The 23,831-nt window shown below is 55.9% G+C and overlaps 1 long non-coding RNA gene across 5 annotated transcripts; it reads right to left on the minus strand.

Annotated features, from left to right (window-relative positions):
* Positions 1–915: 915 nt before the first annotated feature.
* On the minus strand, positions 916–23,150 carry LOC116584842. 5 transcript variants are annotated; one of them, XR_004283344.1, is made up of 4 exons: positions 22,937–23,150; positions 20,515–20,896; positions 9,056–9,190; positions 916–4,739 (listed from the first exon to the last, which is right to left on the minus strand). It is a non-coding gene; the product is annotated as an uncharacterized LOC116584842 (long non-coding RNA). The 5 variants fall into 5 exon arrangements; XR_004283346.1 differs by lacking the exons at positions 916–4,739; positions 9,056–9,190 and adding exons at positions 18,279–18,816; positions 19,817–19,958; XR_004283347.1 differs by lacking the exons at positions 916–4,739; positions 9,056–9,190 and adding an exon at positions 16,645–18,272.
* Between the last annotated feature and the right edge of the window lie 681 nt (positions 23,151–23,831).

The following is a 23,831-nucleotide window of genomic DNA, read 5'->3' on the forward strand; positions in this document are numbered from 1 at the left end:
GCGTGCGGCCGCCCGCAAGGAAGGAGGCCAGGGCGGGGGTGAGCCAGCTGGGTGGGAGCAGAGAGGGAAATGGGGAAGGGGGGCCTGGGAAGGGTTCTGCTCTCAGGGGCGCCACCAGAAGGAAGGGGAGTGGCGCCACGGAGTGCCAGCCACATGCACACACAGTGGGCACTGCCCGCGGGTGGCCTGTCGGAACCCGAGGACGCTTCAGGCCCCACCGGCCTTTGAGGGGTCAAGCCTAATAAAAAAACTGCGGGGTCCACCTGGGGAGTTGGGGACGGCCTTGGGGGTTGAACAGACAGGTCCAGAGCTTCTTCTAAATCTAATTCCCTCAAGAATCTAGAAAGCTCCAGCCCAGTCTATGCACCTGCCTCCACCTCCAGCAGTCTTGTCTACACTGTGACTCGAAGCCCGAAGATTCCCAGCGCCTCCTGCCCTGGGCCACACCCACTGCCCTGGCCCTGGGGCCCAGTCCCCTTTGTCCTGGGAAAATTCAAGACACCACGTTCCAGAGAAAAATATCTCCCTCCTCAACTGGGCTGTGACTGGTGGGGTTCTCTCAAGGGCCCTGGACAAGGAGGGGGCAGCAGCCCAGTGAGATGCTCACCTCTGTGTTGGGCTAGGGTTGAAAAACCCAGGCTCCCTCGGCTCTGGAGAGCCCCAGGGGGCAGAGTGCTTGGTCACAGGCGATGCTAGCTGGGCCTCTTGCTCTGTGTCCTTGGAGACAGGCTGGGTCCAGCCTCAGCTCGGCCATCTCCTATGGAACTTCTCCACGAGGAACCTGCATATGCCAATATTCAGAACATTTCCTCCATGCCCCTCACCGCCCAACCCCAGTCACCGTCCCAAAACCAAGCAGAGGACAGTTAGAACGTCTCGCTGCAGCACAACACAGGTCACCAGTTCTCCCACCAGTTCTCCCACCATCTCCCAGGGTGATGTTTAGTCTGAGCTAAACATCACCCTGCCTCTCTTTCCCGTTCTCCCAAGTTCCCATTTCTGGCAGCATACCCTTATGGCATCCTGCCTCTGGGCACCGAAGTCTGCTGCAACCAGGCCTTCATGGGGGTGCACGGAAGCCTACCTCATCTTCCACACTCAGAGCCCCCAAACGGGCCTCCACTGTGCTGGCCACTGCTCCCACTGGACACCCCTAGGCCCTTGGGACCCTCACCGGGAGGAGGAGCGGCCCCTGGATGGGCACTTGGGGAATGTGTGAACCTTCTGCTCCCATCAGAGGGTGGGTTTCCAAGAGCCACGCCTGGAAAGCTGACCCACGGGATGGAATGGAGATGCACCTTCCAGACACACCAACAAGGAAGGGGGTGGGTGGCCTTCAATCCGCACCCCCTTCAGGGATGGCCTCTGTGGGGAGGCTCTGTGCCTGGGCCACACCCTTCCAGGGGGAGCAGCATCTGAAATGTGATCCAGTCTGGGGTAGAAGGACCCGATCATTTTGACCTAATGTTTCCCAACCTGAAGGGTCTTTTGTCTCCAGAGCTCTCCAGAGGGCCGAGCAGGACTGGCCTTGGACCTGCATCTCACCTGGATGCCTTCCTCAGCTGAATCCGCTTCCTTCCCCTCCTTTCCCAGGAGCTGGGTCCCAAGGGTCCTCCCTAAACCCATCCCCTACCCCCGGCATGCTACACTTCACCTTGGAGTTGGCTTCCTAGGAAGCCAAGCCTGGGACACCAAGATGTGTCATGTGCACACCAAGAAATGTGGTGGAAGCCGTCCATTGTGAACACTTGGGAAATGAGGCCGGATCTCAATACAGACTTGGAAAGAAGTACAAGGGCTACACAAGGGACCAGAAGGTCTCATGGACCAGACCAGACCAGGAAGGATCGGTCCCAGGGCCAAGGGCACAGGCTCCATGCAAGGCTGGCAGTGCGGGGAAGGAGAGGAGGGAGCAGCTGGCACAGAGACAGGGTTCCATCGGGGAGAACAAGGGTCAGAGGGAACAGAGCAGAAAGACTCAGGCAAAGAACCAGAAAGAATAAGAGAATGCATCCCAGCCCCTGGACCCTCCAGCTGTTCTGATTGCCATTGTTCTTCACCGCAATTCCCTCTGCTGGAAGGTTCTAGAAGACTCTCCCACCTCCCTTTCAACAAGCAGGCTAGATAGCAACAGTCCAGAGCTCATTGAAAAGTTTCAGAATTTGTTCAGGGACCCAGGCTTTTTTTCTTATCTTCTTGCTTTAAGATCCTTAGCACGTAGTTTCCTTCCTTATATTCACAAACTGGTTGCCAGAACACCAGGCACTACATCACCATTCCAGGCAAGAAGGCAAAGTCTAAGTAGGTCCCAGAAATGCACTCAGATTTCAAGGACAGCACTGGGTCTCATGGCCACCCAAACTGCAAGCATGCCTGGTATCTGTCCTTTATCGGGACAGAGTGCCACCTGACACCAGATCAGAGTTCTGGCTGATGTAGGTTGGGAAGGGAATATTGGCTAGGCAACTCCTCCTCTCACAGCTGCACGGCCGTGGATGAGAGGATCAGGTTGGAGGCAGGAGGCCGGGGAGGGGGCTGGGCAGTGGTCTTAGAGAGAACTGAGAAAGCCTCAGGGCAGGAGGAGAGGCTGGCACACCCCACCACCAGGCCACCCACCTCTTGGTCTATGGGAGGAGCAGGCTGAACAAAGCACCCACCTGGCCAAACTGCTGGACATCTCAAAGCCCCAAACCTTGGGTGGGGGGGCCTGTGGGGCCATGGGCCCGTCACAGCAGCCTCTCCCAGACCCCCCTGGGTCCACTGTCCTCCCCGACGCCGCCTCCCTGAGCGGTACCCAGCCCAGGTCCAGGTGGGAGGAGGGGTCCCGTGGGGAGGGCTGAGCAGGACCGTCCAGGGAGGCAGAGTGGGCCCTGTGGTTGGTGCTGTGGTTCCTTGGGCAAAAATCCCACCGGCTCCCTTCACTGCGGTCGGGGTTTAGAGCAGCTCCGGCTGGAGGGCTGCGGCGTGCGGGCTGTCTCTCTGATCTCCTCCCAGGTTTAAATTCCAGGCAGGCGTGTGCCAAGACCTCCACCACAGGAGCCGCCCAGTGGGGAGATTCTTAGCACCTCCCCCCGCCCCGGCCCCCAGGCGTCTCCCGCTCCCTGTGGTGTTGCCTGGGTGGCTGGTGGCGCCCACACGCACAGGGAGACAGCTGGGCAGTCTTCTCCCTCCAGAGCCCTGTCCCTGCCCCTCCCATACCACCATCAGTGAGATCCTAACATGGGCACTTGCCTGAGCCTGCCCCAGTTTCCTTCTCTGTCCTGTCCCCCGTTACCCCTCCAGGATCTCCCCTGTAGCCCCGCCGTGTCCAGGCCTCTGCATGGCCAGTCCTGAAGGACACACGCTCACACACAACTCACACACGTGTACCCATGTACTCACATACTGCACACGCTCACACACCCTCTTCCACACATGCTCCCATGCCCATCTCCACCCAGCCAGAACATCCTGGCGGTGGCCCAGTGGTCCTACTGCGGCCATACTCCGCAGCCATCTCCTCACACAAGACCCGGCAGGGAAGGGGAGGGGAGAGGCAGAACGGGGAAGGGCCGGCCACTCCTCTACCATGGAGTCCCCTCCCGTGGGCCCTTCTCCCTGTGCAGGGATGGGGGTCCCGGCCAGTGACCCCAGCGGCCTCCTGGCAGTGACTCTGCACCAGCAACCCCATGCAACCCAAACCCTCCTCAGCCCATGGGAGCTGTCAGGCTGCCTCTGTCTCTCACCGAAGGTTCCAGTTGTGTTTAGGGTCCCGCTCGCATCTCCCACTTCCAGGGCCCTTAGGTCAGAGTGAGAACCCCATCATTGCTCGTGGGCCCAGGGTTCAGTCTCTGGCTTTTCCCCCTGTAAATGCCACAGCCTTGGGGGCCTCCTTGCTTCTGGTCTAGCTCTATGCCCTAAGGCAGGTCACTTAACCTCTCTGGGCCTCAACATCTACCTCCTAAGACAAGGATGCTGGGCCCTGCTTGGTCCCGCCCTCAGCATTGGCCCAGTCACACTGCACGCGGGACAACAGGCGCTCAGACCTACCTGTGTCAGTCCCTCAACTGACAGCCCCACTGGGGTCACGTGGAAGGGTGCGGGAGTTCCCAAGAGTCAGGGATGCTGGGCAGACAAAACAGGGAGCATATGAGCCCGTTTCCCTGGCATGAGGGTCACAGGGATAATGAGCTTCCTGCCTGTAGAGCGAGATCGTGAGCACCCCGTAGTAGCTTGTCCACTTCTCTGAGAGAACCACAGTCACCCCCTCCCAAAGAAAAGCCCTTACCGCGGCCCCAGGCGGGCAGCTGGCGGCACACCTCCAGGTTTTCAGTCTCCAGAGTGACTGGTTTCCGAACCCAGGCATCAAAGGAAATAAGGACAGGGTGGAGGGAAACAGGCCTGGAGGGGGCTCGCTGGCCTGCAGAAGGCACAGCAGGGCCCCACTGGGGACACCCTATTAAATTCCCACCCGGCCACATCACTGCCAAATTCGCATTTCCCCCAAAGCTCACCTTGCCCACACACTCGAAGGTGATGTTTGCCAAGTTCCAGCCGAGGACACGGCGGCTGCACAAGCACACAGCACGGGGAGGGTCACCTGCTGGTAATGACCTCACACAGAAGCTCAGTGCTGGCTGTTAGCTCATGTCCTGCCCATGGCACAGTCCGTGTCCCCGCACCAATCTCACGCTCCATGCAAATGCCCAGAAAGGTCCCTCCACCTGCTCCCGCTGTGCCCTTCTTCACGGCCCGTGCACCTGGACATGGGAGGCAAGCGCTTGCCTTCAGGACCCAGGACTCCATGTGGAGGCCACTGCCGGCAGGAGGGGAGGGAAGGGGACCACCCGGGAGGTATAACACCTTTAAGAGGCCCCACGAGGATAGGTTTGCCTGGAAGAGATTCCGGAATCCCCCTGGGGTCCAGCCGACCGTGTTCAGGGATAAAATGGCAAGAGAACCCAAGCTGTTGTCATATCACTGAGAGGCAAGCTGTCAGAAACACATCACCCTGCAAGGGTGTCCTACAAACTTCCCCAAGAAAGGGGTGCTCTGCATGTTGCGGCATTCCCCCATCACCACGCTGAGGGTCACATGACCCAGTTAACACCTGATGCACATTTTCAGGCTCACAGATATCAACTGACAACTTCCTGGGTCCTAGACCTTGCCCCGGGACCACTGCCCCGTGGTACTGCGGCAGTGCCTGGCACACGGGACCGGCTCTCAGGGACTGACGCTTTGGGGGAAGTAGCAAGGGCATCCGGGAGGGGGCACTCTCAGCATCTGGCTTGCTGGCTCACCTTTCTTTCCCGCGGCCAGCACACAGCAGGTTTCTAGGGTTGAAAGAAGGAATGGACAATCGGAAAATAAGATGGGAAACCATTTGCTAGATGTGAATAAAACAACCCAAACAAAATCCTCAGGGACACAGCTGCCGCCCAGAAGCAGCTTTGCATGTGAGTCACTTGTTTTACTCTCAAAGCCAAATTTTACTCTCAATTTCTCAAAGCCATTTTATTCTTTTTCCATCCCTGGCAGGCTTGCCAATTTTAGCAAACAAAGAAAGAGGACACCCAGTGAAATGTGGATTTCAGATTAAACAACAAATTAATTTTTTTTAATGTAAGTATATCCCATATGTTATTTGAGATACACTTATACTAAAAAGTATTCACTATCTGGAATTCAGATGCAATTAGGTGTCTTACCTGGTAATCCTATTCCCAGGCAAGGGCAAGAGTGCGGGGTCAGCAGAAGAGCTGGGACTGGCTACACTGGGTGACGTGGGAAGAGCCCAGGACCCCCAGGGCCGGGCACGCTAGAAGGGAGGCCTGCCTCTCGGGACACACCCTTTGTGCCTTCTGAATTTTGTGCTGTGTCCATCAGTTACTTATTTAATTTCTAAAATAATTACTCTGAAAAACGAGACTCAATATTAACATTAGGGAAAGCTGATGTTCAGCTCTCTCCTAAAACTGTTTTCCAAGTTATCATGGGAGTTCCACATGCCAGGTGACAGGTGCCGGAGTTCCCCGCACCCGGCCAGCCGCCAGCTTCCACTTTCAGGTTTAGGGCTGACACTCCCTTTCTCCTTCACCAACGTGATGAAAGTACGAGCTTTAACAAGAACCGCTGACGCGTCCGATCTCCCCTTAGAACACTGCCGCAGCCCTGGGAAGGGACGGAGACCCGACCCACACCTCAGCCGGACGAGCCCCGAGAACACGACCCTCAGTGGAAGGAACCAGCCACAAAAGACCATGCTGTGTGATTCCGTCCGTGGGAAACATCCGGAACGGCTATCCAGAGGGACAGAAAGGAGGCTCGTGGCTGCTTGGGGCCACAGTCAGGGAACGGGAGAGACACGGGCGACAGCTCAGGTTACTTCCTGACAGGATGAAAATGTTCGAGAATGGCCCGAGGTCATGGTCGAGGCTCTGAATGCGCTGAAAAGCATTTAATTGCCTATAAAGTGGGCGGGTTATGGGGCATGAGAATTACATCTCAGCGAAGTTGTTCATTGTCTTAAAGATGTCATGGTCCCTGTGTTACCCGGAGGTGGGATCACAGAGGTCCTGGGAAGGGCTGTGTGTTCTGATCACCCAGCCCCTCCTCCCAGCCTCATTTAGCCCACCACCTATCCCCTTCCTGGACTGAGCTTTCCCCCACCCCCACCCCGGTGGTGGCCCCCTGCCCCACCCCAGGCTTTCTAACTCCTTCTCACAGCCCCACCCCGGCAGGGGAAGAGGGGGGACTTGCCCCAGGTCCTCCCGTTAGCCCAGCCTTCACCTTCCTCCAGGTTCCCCTCTGCCCAGTCTTCCCCCAGACAATGGGTGGGATGTGCTCACTCACTCCCTGTGCTGTTGGCTGTCCCTTCTCCCCACTGGACCATGCACACCACGTGGTGGGCATCACACGGATGGGTCCCCAGCACCTATGACAGTGCCTGCTACCTACTGGGACCTTAAAAGCTATTTGGGGCATGAAGAAGATGGGGGAGGTTCCTGAGCACCCCCTGCCAAAAGGAACAGGGCAATGACTAGGAATGTCTGAAAGCCCCAGAAATAAAACAGAGGAGCTCAGAGATCCGATGGTACCTTTGGCTCCTCACAGGCATCCAAACTTGGCCCGGGCAGCTCAGACAGGGCATCTGCACCCTCCCCTCCACCTGCTTCCCACCCCTTCCCCCATGTGGCTCAGGCAAGGCACCACCGTCCCGGGGTTCTGCCTCACGCCTCCTCTAAACCATAACAAACCTAACCCGGTACCCAGATGAGACCTCCCTCCATGCAAGCTCCCAACACCCCTGCCACCACCCCCACGTCCTTTCCTCCCTCCAGCAACTGGGGGTTTGCCAGAGCCAGAGCCCCTGGAGCGGTGGGGGGACCCCTGCTGGAAGAGGGAAAAGAGAAGGATCATGGGCCACCCCCACAGCCCCACTGCCTTCCAGTTAGAAAGCATTCTCATCAGCATCCGATTTAAACCTCACCCAGGGAGCTGAGCACCAGGACCCCCACATCAGAGGCGGGCCGGCCGCCTGGGCACAGATCCGGCTCCAGGCCTGGCTGGGGGCCAGTCGGGCCCCAGGCCGCAAGCTGCCCGGGAGGAGGGCCAGCCCAGCCCGCTGTGACGTTCCCTAAAGGAAGTGGGAGGCCCCTTCTGCTCGGAGAAAAGCTGGCAGAATTCCGTATCTGCACACCGAAGAACCAAAGTTAAAATATTGTACCAAAAACATGAAAGGTTTTCATACAGAAACCTCTCTGGATGATCAGCTTCAGCGAGGCGCTCAGAAAGGCGGCTCCCTCTACTGAAGCCCGTCCTTGGAGTGGGTTCAGTGCCCCCAGATGAAGAGCCCGTGGGCCTCTGCAGCCCACAGCAGGGGTCTGTGTTTTGTACTTGGTTTCCATTTTGTCGGGGCTCTGCCATCAAAGCCCTCTGTGCCCCATGAGGACATCCAAGCTTCTCCTGCCCACCTGTTCCCAGGACCTCTGGGCCATCTGAACTCGGACCCAGCCCATCTCCTGGCCCAGCACTGGGCCTGGAAGGACTCTACGGATGGGCTGCCTGGACCCAGGGCAGGGGGGGAGGGGGGCTCTCTCTTGCCCTGGGACCTGAGTTCTGAGGACACAGAAGCCTGGATCTCAGGCATTCAGCTTCCTGAGCTGCCTGGGAGGCCCACAGAGGGAAGCCAAGGCCGGGAGGAAAGCCAGACCCGGGAAATGGGGAGAGAAGAGGCCCAAGGAGAGCTCTGAGAGCCAAGGGTGGGAGAAGCCCCGGGGCCCCTCGATGCGGACGGACTGGCAAATGCAACCATGTCCCACCAGACAACAGAGTATCACGCAGTCGTAAAGGAAGGCGACCCTTCCCCACGCCGTCCCATGGCTGAACCGCTGAGCCCGGTGACATCAGTCCGTCAGAAGGACCAGTTCTGAGTTTCGGAGCTGGCAGAGCGGGAAGGGGGTTGGCTGCCAGGACCATGGAGGGGGGCAGGGGGAGCCTGTGCTCCCTAGGGACGGGGTATCAGTTTGGAAAGCTCGAGGGTGGGCACAGCTGCACGACACTTGGCTCTGAAGGCCCTCTGTGCCGCTGGACGGGCCGCTCGGCCCTGGCTCAGGTGGTTTTAGGTGATGTGGATTTTACAATGTTTTTTAAAACCTGGGAAGCGTGACTTGAATTCTGCTGAATGGGATGCATCAAAGGGCTTCCACAAACCAAACAAGGAAGCCCAACAACACAGCTTGTCCACCAGCCGTGAAAATCGCTCTTGGAATTGTGACAGGAGTCATGGTATTTTTTTGGCGTTTGCAACGCCCTAGGCCCCTCTCAAGCCTGCTCCACTAAACGCTTGCTCTGGCTTTGGACAGCGGCCGCGGGCCCAGCTGACAGTGGCTACAGCCAGGCAGGGCCTGGTGAAGACCATTAATCCCCAAACAAACACAGGGAGGTAGAGACAATTCTCCTCCCAACTTGTGAACTTGGCAAAACCGAGCTCTGGGACCCGCCAGGGACACTGGGCCAGTGAGTGGCGGCAGGGCACAGCCAAGCCCAGCCCCTCCGGCCAGAGCTTTCTTACCTTCTAGGTGTTTCTGCGTTGACAGCATATGCAATGTTCACAGCGGTGAACTTGGAAATCAGGGGAGACCCTTTGCGTTCCACATTTCATCAGCGTGATTCAACTTATTTTCAGTCGTGGGTTTTAGTTCTGCCACTGAAAAACATGTTTAAACAATAAAATTTCATTTACATGGAAAGGTAGGATTCTAAAAATCAAAAATGGGTACAGGCCTTTGTATTTAGAGAGACCTTACCCGCCCACTGGTTTCTTTGACCTTCAGAATGACCCCCGGAGGCACATAGGATATGAGAAAGGGGGTGCTGATGAGACCTAGGTTACCATCCAACCAGTACGGGATGAATCTGGCATAACCCAGGGTCTGCAACCCACTTTCAGCAGAGCCTGGATCCCGCTGAGCACCTGTCCTTCCTAATTCCCTGAGCCAGGCCTCTCCCCGCCCCCCTCCCGCCTCTCCCCTTCCCAGACTCCACAGTCCACTCTCACCGGCACATCACACCACGCAGTGTCTGCGTCAGAAGCCAGTGGGGACCACTTCTCTGTGACTCGCTGTCCTGGAAGACCACAGTCTAGGGGCAGGACTGTGTCTTCACCCCTGGACCCCCGATCCCGAACACCCAAATTAGGGTTTAAATAAATATGGAAAGTAAAGAGGGGTGGGGAAGGTGGGACAAAGCCCGGGGAGAGGGCAAGATGGGGGGGTGATGGTCAGCATGGTATTGACCCAGGAGAGACTGGGCGGGGCACCTCAGCAGGGGCTTTGTACATCCACTACTAACTGCTAGTCCTTCGAGGCAAAAGCAAGTTGTCCTCAAGTACTGGTTTGCGATGGCGGCAGGAGAATGAAGTGAGCCCAGTGCAGTCACAGGGGTGGGGGTGGGGGATCCCATTCTCCCGGGACAGTCCTGCAGGGATGCCCCAATGTGAACAACACAGTCCCTCCTCCTTCCCAAAGGCTCTCTGGGCTCTGGCCACACCAGGGGAGCAGACAAGTCTCAGCTCCACCTCCTGCAGAGCTTGGGTCCGGGTGCCAGCAGCCCAGCTCCGAAGCCCCCCGTCTCAGCCCCATGCTACTGCACCACCTCTCATGGGCAAGCAAAGCCGGCCAAAGCCCCGAACAGGGGAGCTGGATCCCATCTGGCGGAAAGGGGGCAGGGAAGGGTTCCTGCGGCAGAGCCCAAGGCCCTCCCATGCGCCTGGCATTGAGTGAGTAGGGCAGGGGAGAGGCCTGGAAGGGTTTAAGCAGGTGACGACCAAGGTCAAAACTTTATCTCAAGGCCGGGGCACCTGGGTGGCTCAGTGGGTTAAAGCCTCTGCCTTCAGCTCGGGTCATGATCCCGGGGTCCTGGGATCGAGCCCCGCATCAGGCTCTCTGCTGAGCGGGGAGCCTTCCTCCTCCCTCTCTCTCTGCCTGCCTCTCTGCCTACTTGTGATCTCTATCTGTCAAATAAAATAAATAAATAATCTTAAAAAAAAAAAAACTTTATCTCAAGGCCAACTTTTGGGGAACCCGAGCTGAGACACAGGATGAGAAAGACTTCACACATAGCTGTCAGCTGGCCCACGAGGGGCATGGGATATGAACAGGAATCAACCTTTGCTTCAGGCCCCTGGGGTTGGGCAGCCCTTGGTCGCAATAACATCAATTCACTAAACTGGGAACATAATCCCATGTGGAGAAGAGGACACAGGGCTCAGGGAGCTAAGTGGCAGACAAGGAGGGGCTCCCAGAGCTATCCCGCTGCACCATTCACTCTGTGATGCAGGGAGGAGGGAAGGGGGAAGGTGTCCCCGCCCAGCCTTAAAGGACCACCAGGGGATGTGGTCACAGCCCATGCTCCTGTCCACACTGTGAACTGACTCTGGGACATTGACATTGTGGGCCTCTGTCTACCTCCTGGCCACCTCTCAGTCCACCTGCAACCAGACCCAGGGGCGCGGAGTCTGGGAAGGATGATACTTTCCTCTGGTGTTCATGGTCCCTCCCCATGGAGCAATATGGCCTTTCCCAGGCACCCAGGGCCAGGGAAAGCTGGCAGTCTCAGCCCATGAGCACCCCACTGAGGAAAGCCTTGGTGCCCAACCCCCTTGGGATCTTCCTAGGGCCAGATTCTATCTTTGGTGGGAAGTCAGGGAGGAGGCAGAGGCTGATTCCATCCTCAGACCATCCTCAGTTGGGCTGACGGATCATTGCCATCCGTTTGTTTCCCAGAGCCTAGGCAGTCCCTTGCAAGCCCTGGAAATCCATAAGGTGCTTTTTTAGTATCTCCCATAGCTTTAAAGAGAGGGAGAAGAGAGAGAGGGAGGGAGATGTTCTGAAGACTTAGATCTGATTCATCCCTTACAGCCATGGGTCAAGGATGAGCCTGGGGGCCAGGGGAAGGGAGCATGGCAGAGATGTTCTCTGTAACCACTTGAAAGCTGGGTCTGGACAATCCGACCTCCTGGCCCCCAGGCAGCTGGGCAGGTTTCCAGGCCACACTTCTCTAAGCTCTTTCTCCGTACATGTGGCCAGGGGATGGGTGATGCCAAGGGCTTTCCCAGCTGAATGTCCATTGTGCATGTGCTGTCTGGTATCCCCAGGGACTGAGAGGTCCTCCCTGTGTCCATGTCATGGTGCTTCCTTCTTTCCTCCTTCCTGGCCTCCCTCCTGTTTCCATCATCTCCCTCTACCGCTCCAACGTAATGACCATTCCACTCATATGCCTGTCCCAAGACCCCAGGGCTGCCATTAGAAAGAAACAGCATGTTTAAATAAAATGGGCTGAGCCAGCCTCTTCACTGTCTCTCCTGCACCCCCAGACTCAGTGGGTCACCAAACACGGGGGCTAACAGTACAGGAGTCCACCAGCACCCCTGCCTGCCCACCCCGCTAACTCCAGGCCTGCAGAACAGGGCCTCCTGGGACAGCCAGCAAAGAGGACTTGCCCTGTCCAGGAACACCCCGACTTGGGTGTTCGAAGGAAGAGGGGGGCTGAAATAGGGGAAGTATGGGATGGCTCAGATAGACAGGATGCAAACTTGAGATGAAAGATAGCATATTTGCTCAGAAATGTGATTTCAAGCATCCTTCCATCCATTCATCCATACAGTCAAGCATCCATCCATGCATCCCTCTGTCCATTCATTCATCCATCCATCCATCCTTCCATCCACAACCACTCAGCCATCATTTATCCATTCACTGTCCATCCATTCATCCATCCATCCTTCCATCCAGCTATCCACGATCTGTTCTCTCCATAAAAACTTAGTACACTAGGCATCTCGTCTGTGCTAAGAACCATCCTCAAGGAGCTCAGGCCAGGGGCGCCAGTGGCTCAGTCATTAAGCGTCTGCCTTTGGCACGATCCCAGGGTCCCGCATCGGGCTCCCTGCTTGGCAGGAAGCCTGCTTCTCCCACTCCCAATCCCCCTGCTCTCTTGCTGTGTATCTCTCTGTCAAATAAATAAATAAAATCTTAAAAACAAAAAACAAACAAAAAGAAGCAGCAGCAGCAGCAGCTGCAGCTCAAGCCAGTAGAAACAGAAATGCAACAAGACAACACTGATGAAGGTTGGTGGGGCTGGACCAGAGAAGTACTGTGGTCTGGGGAGGCCCAAGAGGCACGTGACCCATAGACGGGGTGCCCAGGAGGGCTTCGTGGAGGGGGTAATGCCAGAACCACATCTTAAAGGATGAGTAAGGCACCCAAGCAAAAGGAATGGGTGTTTCTCTCGGACAGCAAACCCAGAGCGCCATAAACTGTGAAGGCCCTGGAGGCCAGTCTGAGGGGGCTGGAGGTCAGGACACCAGGGGCAGGGAGGGGTGGGGAGGGAGAAGGTGGAGAAAAGATAGTTGTGTGGATGGGGCTAGCTGGGGAACGAGCCCACAAAGGGGGCAGGCCCTACCGGTGATGGATGACTCTGGAGAGGAGGTCTTCGGGGGAAGGTCTCTCCCTTACAAACTGCTGTTCCAATGGTCTCACCCATGCATGGTCAGACGTCGAAGGCCAAAGCAGGCTGACCTCCAGTGCCAGGGCCCACAGCAGCGCCAGGCATGGGGCTGCGGGTCACACAGCTACTGGGTCAGGGCGGGCCCGGGGATGGCCTGATTCCCATTCGCAGCCACTGTGCACGTAAACAGCTGGCTGGGCAAAGAGACGCAGGTGTGAGCAGGTGGAAGCCGGGCTGGCACCGGGGGCACGGCCAGAGACCCCAGGCCTTCCAGGTGGAGCCCTCGGCTCGGGGCCCCAAGCAGCATGCAAAGCTCCTCACACGAGTTTCCACAATTAGAGTTTTGCAAGGGACACATATTTCCCCTGGTCATGCAAAGTGATTGGAGCCCCTGCTCCTCCCAGTTCTGTGAGGACAAATTCCAAACGCTTCCAGCATTCTCCTGCGGGGACCTATCTGCCAAAGATGCCTTCCCTATCTGCAGGAATAGAAACGCAGGGACAGAAAGGATTCCGGCCTTCCCGGCAACGGAGCATACTGAATGCCATTTGTTGCACTGATTTTTTTTCAAACCACAAATAGTGTGTTCAAGATATTTCCAGGAACGAACAAAGAAAAATCGGGGACAACTTATTTAAATCATCTCTCTTGGCTGAACTCAGCAGAGTTGGGGAAAACAGCAGTGCCCAGGGGCACTCGCTGGGGGCCCAGACCCAGTGAGCCCCATTTATCACCTGGAAGTAGACCCTTACTTCCAGACGGAGCCAGACACCTGGCAAGCTGGCCCGACGTGTCCAGTAAATCAAGGCAGACACAGGGAACTGGAGGCGGGGGTGGCCCACTGAGAAGCCTGGCCTCCAGGAGGGGGTGTCAGGGGCCCAGAAGGAGGCCTTCTTGCAGTGCTATCTCTATCCCAGTGCATGGGGGAATCCGAAAAGCGAAGAAAGGAACCAGAAGGGAATAGTGACGGGGGAAGGATGGTGAGGGAAACAGTGCCTTCAGACTTCCCAGGGCAGCTGCTATCTCTGGTCACTCTGTCCTGCTCAACAGCCCTGAGAGGAAACAAGCCCAGCCCTCATCCTCAGCCCAGACAAGAGCAAAGACCTCCCAGTATGGCCAGGGCCCTGATGGAGGAAGGATAAAGTAGCTTGGGGCAATCCAGGAAAGCTTCCTGGAGGAGGTGACTGCTAGGTTAAAGCATGAGTCGAAAGATAGCTATTAGCCAGGCAAAAGGACTTGGGGGCAGGGAGTTCAGGAGAAAAAGAAGGAATATTCTAGGCTGAGACTCTAGACAACGGAGGGTGTGCAAGATGTTCAGTGTGCTTATGGGGGTTGGGGGACTGAGGGCAGGGGTCCCTGGGGCCAGTCTTCCTGGCACATGCATTGATCCTGGAAGCAGCAGAGAGCTGCCTGGACGCAGCCAAGGAGGAACTGCGCGATCAAACATCTGCAGGAGCCCTGCCAGCTAATAATGCCTTCTCTCCGTTCTGAACAAGGAGAGAAGCCAGGAAAACCCCAATGAGAAACCAGAATATTCCCTTTATTGCTGGGGAAGTTGATTTTGGAAAACGTGGTTTCTATCTGTCGGCCAATAGATCTCCAGACACTGAATCCTGAGCCTCCCCAGCATGGGTAGGCCTTGGCCACGGGGCCCAGAGAAGAATGTGGGGTCCCTAATAACCTCGCTCATGACCTCGCCCATGAGCTCTCTTCCCCTGAGCAGGAGGGAGACTGGTCAGAGTTGGCCAGAGGCCCCTCCCCCAGAGGAGGACACATCAGGAGGGGTGGCATCAGCTGCTAAGTCCTGGAGGAGCTGGCAGGCTGGGTGAAGGACTGAGGTGAGAGCCTCCCAGGGTTAGGGTCTGCCCTGCCATGCCGGGGGCTCGTGTGTTGTCAAGAGCGACAATGGGCTCCAACCAGCATGTAAGCCAGGGCCGTGTTTTAAAGCACAGGAAACAGGGCCATAGAGAAACAGACGCCATGCTCATCACACAGTGAGTCAGGGACAGGGCCAGCCGGGAACGCAGGTCCCAATTCCCCACCCACAGCTCTATCCTCCCCACAGCACTTTCCACCTGCAGCTGTCCCTGAGGATTTGCACACCCTGGGGATTCATGCACGCTCCAGGGCCTGGGTTGGAGGTCTCAGCTCAAGCACAGCGTGTGAATTCGCCTGTCCACACCGGTGTGTCCTCTTCTGGCCCCCAGTGGACAGGGTGGAACCCCCCACATGGGGGAGCACACACCTGCTGGCAACGCTCATCTCTTCCGGAGATGCCCTTGCAGAAGCACCCAGAATGTTCCACCACCTCTGCGGCATCCCTGAGCCCAGCCACGCTGAACCAGAAAACTGGCCATCACAAGGTTCTAGCTATGATTCTATCATAGAGAACCACGCCCAAGACCTCACGTGGGCCCAGCCCTCTCCTGTTAGGGATATAGAAATGAACACAGAAGACCCCCATCCCTACCTTCAAGGACCCCACCATCCAGTGGAACACACGGTTTAGTCCTTCCCTCTGGGGACAGTCTCAGGGGCTGTCACCCCCTCCTGCCATGGCAACAGGCATCACCAGGCCACCAGGACTGCCTCCCCCCAGCCTAAAGGCAGCCTCTTCTCCCTCCAGGGGGCCCTGCAGGCCACTGCTACCTGCCCCCCCGCAAAACCTACCTGCCTCCTGATGACTCCGAAGGTCTGCCCATGTGGCTCTCCAGATCCCCATTACTTTGGGGTAGAATTAGAGTCCGATCCAGGTGACCCCTTTGTCACCTGACCCCTCCACATCCTCATCACAAGCTGCAACACCTTGGTTGTAATTGCCAGGGCAGCAAGCAGCTGCTTGATTTCCTCTGCGGACAGAAAGCTCCCTATCTACAATGATCACGTTCTTTATGGGGGTCCCAAATCCCTCCCTTCTACCCACAGGCCCTAGTTCATGATGCAAGCTTGACTTGAAAGGCACACGGTGGACTGATAACTATGGCTATTCACCACAGACTGAGAGCCTTGCTTTCCTCCTATGGCGGCCTCCCTGCGTCTGATACCCACCTGGGCCCTGGAATGGCTCAGCACATGACGAATGAACCACAGCAACTGTGTGATGTCTTTGTGGGTTTTCCTCATCCCGTTTCACAGATGAGGAAACTGAGGCCCAGAGAGTCAGGACAGTGTTGCCCTGGAAACCAGGGGCGCTGCCCCCTTCCACGGAGACCATTGCCCATTCAGAGAGTACATCCTGTACAGGCAGAAACAGACATCTACCCCTCCAAGCCCGTCTTCTTGCTGGCTTCCCCAACAACTGCCTTGCATGCATTGTGTGCTCTTCCTTCCAGAACCTTCTCTTTCTGTTCCCTCCCTTCCCACCATCTGGGATGGCAGCCTGCATTTGAATGGCCCGTTTCCTTAGTTGTTCCTCTAAAGTAAAGAAGTGGCCAGGCCTCGCCTTGGCATGCAGAGCACATGATAAAGGAGAAGAGATTGGGGCCCCTTCCAAGGGCGAGCAATGGGAAGGACCCCAGCGAGCCCAGCCGTTGGGAGAGAGAAGAGGAAGAGGCCCAGCCAGAAGAGACAGGTCCTGAGCTCTGAGAAGACAAAAGACCCACGTTTGTCCTGGGGGACAGACGTGAAGTCTCTGCCACAAGAAACAAAGTCAGTAAAAACAGTTTCCCTTTATTTTACAAAAATGCAATCTTGTGAGTTTTTCAGGTAACTTTAGGTAAATAATCACAACAGTGTTACGAGCATCTTGATGGAAGGCCAGTAGTATCTTTTATTCTGATCACAAGTTTCTGTCTTGGGCTTCCCTCCAGCCTCAGGGATCCTGTCCAGTGTTCCCCGAGTTCCCTGAGTGTGTCCCCCGCGCAGGCCTCAGACAGAGAGAGTCAAGATCTGAGTCTGACCTGATGGAATTTCAATGCTGGAATGGTTAAGACTTTGGGGGGCTCTCAGGATAATGTGAATATACTTTGCCTCTGAGAAGACATGAATTTGGGGGACCAGAGGGCAGACTGTCAGGGGTTAAGGGGTATCCCATCGAAAGGCATGTTGATGTCCTAAACCCCAGGGCCCGTCAATGAGACCTTTGTGGGAATGAAGTCTTTGCAGATGTAATTAGTGAAGCTGAGGCTATAATGGAGTTGAGGGGGCTCTACTCTGATATGAGCGGGTGCCCTTCAAAGAAGAGAGAATTTTGAACACAGTTGTAGTAACAAGAAATCATGTCTGTTGTCATAAGCCAGCCACCATCTGAGTTTCCTAGGGATGTAACAGGGCACCATGGACTGGCTTACTTACACAATAGGAATTTACAGTCTCATAGTTCTGGAGGCTGGCAGCCCAAGGTCAAGGTCTCGGCAGGGTTGGCTCCTTCTGGGGCCTTGGCAGAGAATCCGTTCCCTGCCTCTCCCCCAGCCTCCGGGGTTTACCAGCATCCTCCGCCCTCTCAGGCTCAGAGACGAACTACAGATCTCTGCATCTCCCTGTGCACCTGTGTGTCCAAATGGCCCCTCTCTGTAAGGACACCTGGATGGCAGCTGAGGCCTACCTACCCTGATGACCTCATTTTACCTTAATTCCCCTGTAGAGACCCTGTCTCCCAATCCAAACCTTTTGTTGTCTGGCTTATTTCAAGGAGAACAAGGCTTTCAAGTCTTATCCGCATTGCAGCAGGTCTCGGAATCTTCTTTGTTAAGGTTGAATGACATCGCGTCGCACAGATGGGACACACCGTGTGTCGGTCCCTCCATCTGAGGGCCTGAGGACCACTTCCAACCTCTCGGCTCCTGGGGACAGTGCTGTCACGGACAGGAGTGTACAGACATCTCCGGGTTCCTGCTCTCGAAGCCTTCAGGGAAAGATCCCCAGGGACCATTTCTCACCCAGAAACGCTGACTTTCAGAAGTCTTTAGGATGACGCACTTGCATCTTACCTGATGGTCTAATAAGTTGGTAGAAACCAAAACTTCCCGCCACGAATTTCTGGAGGAAAACTCAGGGAAACTCAGTAGTTCTCCGGGGGAGGGGAAGAAGGGCAAGGCTGAGGCCTTGTGTCCAGCCTCCGTCCTGGGCTTCGCCCACTCTGCCTCCGAGCCGCTGGGAGGTGGGGTAACAGAGCCCCTGATGCTCCCAAGTGATGCACTCATGGTTGGGGGCGGGCTGGAGGTTTTGCATCGGGGAGGCCCAAGTCTCATGGTCAGACAGACGTTAGGACTCGCTCACACTCTGAGTGCCCGCTACACTCTGCTGGAATAAAAGCCCAGCACGAGCACATTGGGGAAAGGACCCTGGGGTGACAGGGACAGCAAAATCACAGTGGGGGTCAGATGTCCATTACATCTGAAAATGAAATAACACGGGGACTGAGGCTCCCAGAGCCGGAACACACACAGACACAGCTCTGACTTAAGCCCGGGCCCCTTGTTCATCAAGGTAGTGGCAAAACAGCCACAGTGCAGGGACCACGAGGGACTTCCTGGAGGTTGGAACAGTAGGTGCTGGAAAGAGCTTGAGGTCCAGAGTGTGAGAGGGTAGGACCTGGACTGTGGACACCGAGCAGCCCCCTTCTCTGTCCACTGGGGTTACGGCGACATCTTTCCCTGACGTGACTAGGAAGGGACACTGTGGTGACCACCTTAGCAGTAAGTGACGGAAGACCAACGCAAAGCAACCTAAGCAAACAAAGCCACTCCGAACTTGGCTCCTCATGCGGGGATGGGTGCTGGTGTGCCTTAGGAGTGAAGAAAGGGCTTCTGGGGCCGGGGGGGTTAGGCTCTGGGATGGGGATCTGTGTCTCCAGCCCCACTTCCTGTGTGTCTGCTGGTCAGTCCCCTGGAACGAGGTAGGAACTTCAGACAAGGTCCTGAAAGAGGACAAGCAAAGCAGATCCCCTTCCCCCATCACCAGCAGCACCAGCAACAGGAGTCATCTTGAAAACATTATGCATGTTTTGAAACCCAATTTTGGAGCAGATTCCGGACCGAAGTGCATTTGCTTCCTATTCAGATGCTGCTTATTCCAGAAACAAAGCCCAGCACCAGCCATCTGTAGCACCAAGTGGAGCTCTCTGGATGCTGTTTTGCGGTTCACGGTGTGGGCAGACGGAGCTGTGGCAGGAGAGGGGATTTATGTGGCAGGGGCATGGCTGGGCGCCTCCCCAGGGTCCCTGGCAGTGGCCAAGCTCCAGTCTGCTTTCCTATGGCCTCCGATCACTGGCTTTGTTTCTGGAAGGAACATCTTTCGTTTTGGAAACTCCCTTTGGAGAAGGTGTTTTCCAAGTTTTCACATCTAAGAGAAAAGCAGTCCAATTGGGGAATGCAGGTGGAGGCCAGGGCAGAACAGAATGTGAAGGGGTGAGCTGGCAGGCTGGGCACACAGTGACTCTGCTACCCAGCTCACAGCCCCCCTGCACAGAACTTCCCTGAAGATTGCTATGATGTGGCTTTTCTCTTCCCCCAGCTCTGTGGGTCGAATGTTGGAGATGCTGCTGTGATGGCCGGAGCTCCATCTTCATAGAGAGGGCGAGCGCCACCACTGGGGGAGGGCAGAGCCCCAAGTGGGAAGAGGTCTGGGCCCCGGATAACCTGGGACCAGCCTGGGAAATGTGGACTGCCCATCCCCTGGACATTTGTATGGGGGAAATTAGTGTCTTTGGCTTTGGCGGCGTTTCTTGGTTCCCTGACCGCAGGAGGGCTTAGGCATGAGAGCAGGGGCATCCACTGCTTCCGGTGGCTACAGGTCATTGTCTGGGGGATGGACAGCACAGCCACGTGCTCCTCACGATACCACGAGTGTCCCTAGCCTCATTACTCAGGGGAGAGCCCCACCTCACCCCTGTTCACTGCGGTTCCGCAGGATCACAGCCATCACCTCGAGATGCCTCTGGCTCTGGTTCTGGTTCTGGGCTCAGGACCCATCCAAGCGCAGAGCCAAGGAAAAACAAAGAACCCAGCTTCATCATGAGGATTTGAGAGCTGCAGAAGGTAGGGGAAGGCTGATACGCCAGGGGTTCCCTACCATTCGTGCCCTCCAACGCCTCTGTAATAATCTCCATTATTTTTCTAATGAGAAACCATCCCTCCTGCCAATCCTCTCCCACAGCGATTTTCATGGTTCTGACTTTTTTCTGGCCATTGATGACTGTCTACCAGTACACAGAAGGGCTCGAAACGCAGGGGGCTGTTGGGGAACAATTTAATCAGCCTTACATTCAAATTATCTCTCATGTCCACAGGCTTCATAAGCTCTCCCCAGGGTGCGAGGGGCTTGCCGCCTCCTCCCTCCTTCCCCATCCTTCGGGCAAGCCAAGGCCACTGTCTTCCCAGCTCTTCGGGAAGAGAAAACTGCGCCCATGGAGGGCCCTTGACCGCACCTGGAATAGCTGGTTCTAACCGCTGTCTTTCCAAAGTTCTCAAGGACATGCTGTGAGTTCTGTTGTATTCGTGTCTCCCTGTGCAACAGATGGGACTCTTTTTGCAAAGGTAATTTCAACAGGAACATCTGTGGCCCCTTCTGGTGGCATTTTCTTACCAAGAACATCCTTCCTGCTTAGAGCCAGTGTGCCAGAGACGAGTTGTGGTGAGATCTGCTGCTAGACATCAGGTCCCTCATCCAGGCAAGTCTCCCAGCCTGGGAACCCTGGCTTCCCCTTGGCAGAGGAGTTGGCCACCAAACAAAGCAATATTCCAAAGTGGGACAAGAATGAGCGGTGCTGCTGAAAAAGGAAGCAAGGGCTAGGATCAATCTATTCCCTGTGCTGAGATCCAAAACATGATCCAACAAAACCAGTAAATGTAAGGCCCACCTCACGGGATTCTTCAGGGCCTCAGTGCCCCTCCAGGTCTCACAGCAGCAGGTGCCGGCAGGCTGGGCTCCCAGGGGGTTCCTTTAGGTTGCTGGTGGAGTCCGGCTCCTGGTAACAGAAAAGTCGGAGATCTTTGTTTCCTTGCTGACCATCAGCTAAAGGCCGCCCTCTGCTCCTGGAGGCCACACACTCCCGTCCCTCTCCCACAACCCTTCCATCTCCGAAGTGGCTGTAGCCATGTTCTCACACTTGGAAGCTCTCTGAGGTGGCTTGCTGGAGGAACCTCTATACTTATCAAAGTCAAGTCCAGCAGATAATCTCCATGAAGGCCAACTGCCTTGGGCTTTTCATTACATCTGCAAAGTGCCTTCAGATCAGCACTGGGATTTGTGTTGGATTGGATAATCAGAGGATGGTAATCTTGAGGCCCAGCTTTAGAATTCTGTCTACCACACCCATTATGCCCCCTCTTTTTTTTGAGAGAGAGAGAGGGAAAGCAGGGGAAGGGCAGAGGGAGGGGAAAAAGAGAACCTTAAGCAGACTCCATGTTCAGTGAGGAGCCCGGTGCAGGACCACAATCTTGAGATCATGACCGGAGCTGAAATCAAGAGTCGGACGTTTAACCAACTGAGCCATCCAGATGCCCCTCCCACTTTTTAAATTGGCTTATTTCAGAGTTGGATTAAAGGAGGAAAACCCACATCTGCGCTGAGGGACAGTAATAATGCAGTTTATGGTGACAGCCAACACTCTGGGGAGACGGACACATGCTGCTGGCTTCCCCTCTGACCGTCAGGTGGAAGCTGAGATTAGTTGAGGAAAACAAGGGAAAATTCTGCCTTTTTCTGCCTTCGAGACCTTGAACAAATGACCCAACCTGGCGGGCTCTGGCCCTTCATCACCTTATTGTGTGCTGACCCAAAAGGACATCCACCCAGAGCCTGGCAGCCACCAGCACTCTCCTGTTAGGAGGGTCACACCCATGGCCCACTTGCCTTTGAGCCATCTGCAGAACCTTCATCCAGGGACACCTTCTTAAACATCACCCCCTCCTTGTCAGGGGCACCATGCATTGCTGAGCTTGCTTTTCCTGCATCCCCACCAAGGGCCACCCACACCCTTTGTGAAATGTGATCAGTGGGCTGATCCAGGAGTCTTCCCATACAAGCAGCTTCCTCTCCATGTAGAGAGAACTTGCACCAAGTTCATGAAGACCTCAAGGAACTAACTACCTGAGCAGGTTCCCAAGAGCAGTGGCAAAATGACCCTTTCGTATGGGACACCCCAGCTCCCTTTTGGAAGTTTCCAGTGTGGCCACGAGGTGGCAGCACAGGTAGATCCCTGTTCAGGGAGATTGCAAGAGGTGAGACACTGGTCAGGATTATGGCTTCCTGGCAAGCCTGGACCAACTGGTGGGTCACTGTCCCCACCGTGGCCTCGCATCCCGACATGGGACCTGGTGGCTATAACTCTCTCCTGACTGTCCTCATGCTGCACTGTAAGCTATTTGGGGTGCCCAGACTCCCTCTGAGCCCAAGTACGTTAGAAAATGAGTATTTGTTCTTTAAACTTCACAATATATATAATCCAAGTTTTTGGGCGCCTGGGTGGCTCAGTCAGTTAAGCGTGTCCCTTTGGCTCAGGTCATGGTCCAGGGTCCTGGGATTGAGCCCCGCATCAGGTTCCCTGCTCAGCAGGGAGCCTGTTTCTCCCTCTCCTTCTGCCTCTTCCCCTGCTTGTGTGCTGCTTCTCTCTCAAACAAAAAATTAAAAAATCTTTTTAAAGAAATGATCTCAGTTTTACAGGTGAGCAGATCAAGGATTGTGGCTTGCCCAAGGCCAGTGAGAAACAAGGGCATTATCATGCTATATTTTATTATAGTAAATTTCAAATATACCAAAGAAGAGTTACAATTTGGACCGTATTCACCATCCAGCCTCAACCATTTTCAACATTTTGCCATTTTCTTTTTTTTTTACAAGAGTATTTATAAGGCAAATTCCAAACAGTATGGCAATATAGTGTAAATACTCCGTTTGCATTCCTCAACAAATGGGGCATTTTGACCTAACCACTACGCCGTTCTCTCTCTGTAACAAGTGTCACGACCTCCTTTACCATTCTGTTTGTATCCAAATTTCCCCTCACCGTGTCACAAATGTCTTTTGTGCAGCTGGTTTTTTCCATCATGATCCACATAAGGTCCTCACATCCATTTAATTGTGTCTTTTAAGCTTTAATTGTCAGACAGTCCTCCTTTTTTTCTTTTCCTCCAGCCCCTTAATTAATAAACTGGGTCATTCTCCCCCAGAACAGCCCCCATCCCAGATCTGGCGGCTGGCCTCCCCCTGCAGGTGTCGCAGACTACCGTTCAACACCGTCACTACTTCTGCGCGCGGAGAAGAGCTGGTCCTCCCCGACGTGACGTGCGGGCAGCCCTGCCCCTCGCGGAAGCCACAGCTCCAGCCCCTGCAGCCCGGGCGGCAAGGGGCCCACGGGGTTGCGGACAGGCGCGCTGGAGCAAGAGCCGGGTCAGAGTTCCGGGGCCCTCGCCAGACGGACGGCAGCCGAGGGCTAGTACCTCGGCCTCGGGGCCTGTGATCGAGCTGCAGTGGCCGTTGCCACTTGGGTTCATGACCTTCAGCTGTGTCCCAGAGCCCCCTAGGCGCCGAGCTCCTCGCCACAATGTGTGTTTTACTCGGAGAAGCGAGGGCACAGCGCAGAGAACCAGTGTCGGCCCGCGTCTCCATCCACCCTCCAGCGTCCACGCGGGCCCATCCGCCCCTGGGTTCCCGCCCCGGCTCTGACAGGAGCCCCCCTCGGTCCCCACCGCGGACCCGACCCGGCACCCGGCCTCTCAGCGCGCCGGGCGTCCCGAAAGCCCGCACAACCCGAGCGCGCACACGCAGCTTGCACAACGCGCTCCCACAGCGAAATGCGGCGCAAGCGCCGAAGGGTCTGCCGGACACGAGTCTCCCGGGCCGAGAGCCGCACTTCCGGCGCCCCGCGCCCCCCCCCCGCTTCGTCCCCATTGGTTCTTCCT

Source organism: Mustela erminea, chromosome 2 (genome assembly GCF_009829155.1).
Source record: "Mustela erminea isolate mMusErm1 chromosome 2, mMusErm1.Pri, whole genome shotgun sequence".
NCBI classification, from domain to species: Eukaryota; Metazoa; Chordata; class Mammalia; order Carnivora; family Mustelidae; genus Mustela; species Mustela erminea.